Below are 6,000 nucleotides of genomic sequence, written 5' to 3' on the forward strand. Positions count from 1 at the left end.
AAATCTTGCTGTAACTTTATTCTAATTTTCAATGAGTAACTAGACCTGAGCTGTTTGGTGTGTTAGTGGAGGAGTGTTTAAAAACCTGGGATTCCACTTTCGGCTGCCTTTCCATTACATTTCCTCTGAAAGCCCACCGAAAGCCTCCACTTCCCACATAACTCTCTCAAACCTGCAGTCATCAGGCATACAGAAGATGCTTACAGTTTCACTCCATACGAGTCCAGTTCCTTGCTGTTTCCTGTCTAACCACTGCACACATATGGTATCCCCTCCCTACCCGGAGCTGCTTCCTGGCTTTTGCGCTCAGGACAGGAAAACGAGAATGGAGAGGTAAGCTGTGCAGGGAACTCTTCCTCAGCTCGCACTCCACCCCCCAAAGGGCCTTCGAGGTCTTCTACGGACTTCAGGTTTCATTTGATTTCCAAGGTTTATGGGCTCATTAATTAGCCATCTCTCCTAATGCAGGGATCCTACGGGCCAGACCAAAGATCGATGGCCCAAAAGAGCTAAGAAACAGAAATAAAGGTGAGCGCTAGGCGTTACATTCAGATGAGCATCCAGAATCTGACTGTGCCCTGGCATGTTCAACGCTGCCGAAAAGAAGGAGCTCGTCAGGTCCCTCTGCTAGCACCCAAATCTGGTGGCTAGTCGGTCTGCTGGGAAATAAGGAAAAGGAAATGAATTAAAGGAGTCAGGCAATAACAAGGAAATGAAGAGGTTTGTCGAACGGGTTCTGTCTGATTTACCGTCTTCCCAGCTACCCGTCCAAGTTAAAGACCTAGCCCAGTATCCTGTCTGCTGACAGCGGCCAATGCCAGGTGCCCCAGAGGGAATGAACAGAACAGGGAATCATCAAGTGCTCCATCCCCTGTCGCCCATGCCCCGCTTCTGGCAAACAGGGATACCTAGCTAGGGATACCGCTGGCAAAGCGCCATAGATGGACCTATCCTCCATGAATTTATCTAGTGCTTTTTTGAACCCTGTTATAGTCTTGGCCTTTGCGACATCCTCTGGCAAAGAGTTCCACAGGTTGACTGTGTGGTGCGTGAAGAAAGACTTCCTTTTGTTTGTTTTAAAGCTGCTGCCTATTAATTTGATTTGGTGACCCCTAGTTCGTGTGTTATGAGAAGGAGTAAATAACTCTTCCTTATTTACTTGCTCCACGCCGGTCATGGTTTTATAGACCTCCCTTGTATCCCCCTTTAGTCGTCTCTTTTCCAAGATGAAAAGTCCCAATCTTATGAATCTCTTCTTAGATGGAAGCTGGTCCATATCCCCTCATCATTGTTGTCCGTTTCTGAATCTTTCCCATTCCCATATACCTTTTTTGAGATTGGGGCGACCGCATCAGCATGCAGTATTCAAGATGTGGGCGTACCATGGATTGATATTGAGGCGATATGATAGTTTCTGTCTTATTACCTGTCCCTTTCTTAATGATTCCCAATGCTCCGCTGCACATTGAGTGGATGTTTTCAGAGAACTATCCACAACGACTTCCAGATCTCTTTCTCGAGTGGTAACAGCTAATTTAGACCCCATCGTTTTATAGGGATAGTTGGGATTATGTTGGCCAATGTGCATTACTTTGCACTTATGAGCACCGACGTTCATCTGCCATTCGGTTGTCCCATCACCCAGTTTTGGGAGATCTCTTTGTGGCTCTTGGCAGTCTGCCTGGGACTTAACTCTCTTGAGCAATTTTGTATCATCTGCAAATTTTGCCACCTCACTGTTTAGCCCTTTCCCCAGGTCATTTATGAATAAGTTGAACAGTACTGCTCCCAGTACAGACACCTGGGGATAAGAGAGGGCAGATCCTCTTCTGACACTGGCAGACCAGGTGCCAGCTCATGCCAAGGCCCCTAGGCCTTACTGAAAAGTGACAAACGCATGGCTGGAAACTAGTCTTGCTCACCTGTTTGTTAGTGTTGTTAAAACAGGCATTAGCTTTATAAAAACGTATTTAGAGTTTAATGACAAGCTCGTGAGTTGCTGCATGCATTATTCTCATCTATAATAGCCGTAGCCCATGTTGTAAGGTGATATATAAGCGTTGGCAGTAAAGCTGTAAACCCCCTTGCCGCCGCCATGCCACCAGTCAGGAGAGAAGCATTACCAAGTGTGAAATGGTAGTTTACCAGAAGAGGCGTCATCTCCTTTCCAACAAGAGCAGGCCCTGACTGAGACACCAGACAAGCCACTGTGGATCATCCGTGGACAAAAGACTTGGCTGATTGCTCCTTCTCACACACCTCCGAGGAGGCAGATCCCTGCACAAACACTTGCCCCCATCAGCTTGAGCTCTGGGGGAATGGAATAAAAATCCCTGTCAGGAAGAAACTGTTGTTCCCCCCTCCCCACGATGCTGCTTGGACTTCAGGGAGATGGCACACCTTCTAAGCATCAGCAAGCGATCCCGGCTGTTTGGCTAGGGTTAGCCCTAAAGGACACGCAGAGCTTGTGTGTTACAGCAGCTTCTACTACACCTGGGTGGCAAGATAGAGTCAGGGTGCCCAAGGGGTCTGTCTCTGACTCCATGTTAAGGCTGTTCTAGTGCCTGAGGAGTTCACACTTGATACTTGGTGGGTGAAATCAAAGTGTGGAACACACAACCGTGAGGAGCCCCGCTGCCTGCCAGCCCCAGGAGCCGGGGGCTCCTGTTCTCTGGGGCTCTGGCCATAATAGAAAGGTAAGTTTGTAGGTTGCCTGGTTCAGAAAACCAGAAGGGAAAGAAAGAGAACCCACATTACATTTTTTAAAAAAAGAATCCTCCTGATTTGTAAGCCACTGTCGTGATTTTGGGGATTTTCCAATAGTGAGGGTGGCAACAATGAGAAGCTAAGGGTTATTATTGAGCATTTAGATTACAGTAGGCTTGGGGGAAAAAAAATCAGGATTGGGGCCCCTGTGTGCCGGGCGCAGCACGACACCTAGTGCCTTGTCTTGATCTTACGAACCAAGATACATAGAACGTAGGCCGGGTGGGGAGAAGTCTATGTAATTCATGCAGTTGTGGATATACACGTGACCTCAAATATTTCCAACCGCCCCACCCCAAACCACCCCCCAAAAAACAAACAAAAACAAACCAAAAAACCCCATCTCCCCAACAGACCCAGTATCTGGAAAGGATTTGTCCCTCATACTGTTGAAAAGACTCACAGCAGAAAGAAGGAGTCCAGCTTCTTAAATAATTCTCTAGCAAGACAAAGAAGAACCTCTTACATCTATAGTCTCACAAAACACTTCCAAGAAACTGTAAAGAAAGAAAAACACCCAGATTTTTCTGCTACTTCAAAAAAACATCTGCTTTAAAGAAAGTGTCACAGTTCAACTTTTTTTCTTCTTTTCTAACCAGAAGGTTCTCCCCTAAAGGAGATACAAGGTTCCTGGAAGCACTGCAATACCAGGTCGATGCATGGGGCAGACAAAGCAAGCTTCTGTTCTAACCCCCCCTGTTTAAAAAATTAAGCTAATATTAAGCCCTCACATCAAGGATATATCAGAGATTAAACTGATAAGAACAGATTTAAAGTTTATTAGAGAATATTTGAAAATTTATTAGAGAATATTTAAAAATAAACAATACACAGTGTTTGAAGCGTCAGTTAATGTGTCATTGGGGGTAACATACAGGTTATAGGGGGATATTAGCGTTTGGGTATTGGACGGCATATACATATACACAGTCTGTCATGTCCCCAATGCGGGCTATACTGTGGGTGAGTTCAAGGTACAGGCAGCAAACAGTGAGGGTACATCATTCATACAAACAGGTTATAGGTAATCGTGGGCACGAATAAATGAGCAGACTGGGTAATGGCAATAAAGTGACCCTCCACTACACTTTGATCTGGGAACCAAGGAGCCAAGAAACAATGCTCACACTCTGCCACGCATGCACACCCCTGCACCCACCCATTTCGACCTCACCAGGACGAGCTCCCAGACACGCAACAAACACCACAACTCGGGAACTCTACCTGAGAATCACTTCCCCAAAATGACTCCAGTGGAAGACTTCGAAGCAAGAACCCTTAACACACAATTCTGTTCAAAGACAGACAAGTCTTGCAGACGCATTCCTCTCCCTAGTTTCCCCTCTATACACCTAATTTCCATAAACCCACCCACTGACCTGGACTACCAATCTCTCACGGTTAACTCTTACAGCAAAACAGGGCAAAGAAAGCCTATGCAGGCGCTATTCCGCAGCCCTGAGGCTCTTTTTTGCTCCTTCCCACAGAACTAGCTCAAACAGACAGTCAATTGCATCAAAGCAATTCCTTGCCATTTGGGGCATTGGTGCCCTTTAGTCCCTCTGAGGTGATCGGCTGGTTCCTTCTGGCCTGAAACGCTAGGAATCTGACTCAAAGGGCCACAACCTTCCTCTTCTTCTGCTCCTATGAACTAGCCCTCATCTGGGCAAAACGTTGACCGTTTCCTAAGTTAAAACACTGGTGTTTTCCCAACAGGAAAGGGATGGACAATTTCTCTTCTGTGGGAAGACGAGGGAAACCATGCAATCACCTTCTGGAAGGTATACTAAGGAGGGCGGCGGAAGAGCCCTCAAGGACTAGACTAAGAAAGCAGCTCTTGAACTGACCTTCCAACAATGACAAACTAAAATCTGCAAGAGCAGCTTTTCAACTCAGGGGCCCAATAAGAAGCCGTTACCAATAACTAACCGAAGAGTTACAAATGAATCCAAACCATACACTTTTAGGAAAAACCAAACGTTAACACAAACAACAACGCATTTCTTTGCTGCTCTTCAACCGTGATACTCTCCTCCACCGTTCCTCCCAAAAACATACAAAACCAAAGAGCCAGTAGAATGCACATCACAAAACAGTCCCCTGCTAGCTAGGAAACCATCTCACTAACATGAGAATCTTAAAGAAAAAAAACCATTTTCAGAGCTCTGAGCTTTTTTCATATACTATAGAAAAGCTTCAGCCAGTGACACCAGTTCAGGTAGCCCCCTTCTGTTTTTCTCACAGCAGACAAGAGCCTTGCCAAAGCAAAGCCTTAAAAAATTGGGTACAAACTCATAAACATTCCTCTCCACGGAAAAATGCAAAGGGAAATAGGCTGGCCAGGGGCATGAGGACAATGGCCCAGACAAACGGGGAGGGACTTGGTCCAGGGGTGGAGGAAGACAGAAAAAGGGACAGGCATGGGATTGGCTTCCTGTCTTTTTTCCTTTGCTCAGCATTTTACCTGTGACTGTAATGGGGAGACTTGAGAAATACCTGTGATGCCGGTGAGGTAGGTGGCTGCCCCGAGAGCACAGAGCTGAGCATTTTCTACTGGATTGCTGCCTACACCCCCAGCGCCTGGCCATGATTGTATAGTGGTTAGTACTCTGCGCTCTGGCCGCAGCAGCCTTCGTTCGAATCCGGGTCACGGCATTGCTTTTTGGTGGGGAGGGGCTATCCTGCAGCATGCCTCGTGGCTCAGTCTGATGGTGTCCGTTTGCAAAGAGAGCCATCAGCCGGACCTTAGTTTCTGCTTGGTAAAGGCAAGTCAGTGGGGTCCATCCGTCAGAAAAAGAGTACCAGGACTTCTTGCTGGGCGCCAGGGTCCAAAAGCAGTGCATTACCTCCTGGAAAGGGCTGTGTTTCGAATGTCCGTCCAGTGCGCGTTGAAGGGAAGGATCTGCGTGCCTGGGAAGCTGCGTCCCTCCAGAGGCGCTTGAGAAGCCAAAGGGGCCATGGGTGAGTTTGTGATGAGGTGAGTGTGAAGTGTGGAAGGGGGAGGGTGGCAAGAGGAGGTTTTGAGAGGAAAAAAGTTGCTGCTGAGCTGATAGGGGAGGGCAAGGTCCCAGGCGGGTGTTGTGTGAGGAGCTGTGTAGGCCTGAAAAGGCGTCCTGCTGGGCAAGGGCAGGTGAGGAGGGCCAGGGCTTTTCCCAGGGCTGTTGCTGTGGCCAAAGCCTTTGGGAAGCAGAAAAGGGCCATCTCGCTTTCAACACCTACATCACATCTGGTTTT

The 6,000-nt window shown here is 47.4% G+C and overlaps 1 non-coding gene across 1 annotated transcript; it reads right to left on the minus strand.

The window, feature by feature from the left end:
• Positions 1-3,380: 3,380 nt before the first annotated feature.
• On the minus strand, positions 3,381-3,569 carry LOC123360965. Its single transcript, XR_006576099.1, has one exon. It is a non-coding gene; the product is annotated as a U2 spliceosomal RNA (small nuclear RNA).
• Between the last annotated feature and the right edge of the window lie 2,431 nt (positions 3,570-6,000).

Source organism: Mauremys mutica, unplaced genomic scaffold (assembly GCF_020497125.1).
Source record: "Mauremys mutica isolate MM-2020 ecotype Southern unplaced genomic scaffold, ASM2049712v1 Super-Scaffold_100340, whole genome shotgun sequence".
In the NCBI taxonomy this organism is placed as follows: Eukaryota; Metazoa; Chordata; order Testudines; family Geoemydidae; genus Mauremys; species Mauremys mutica.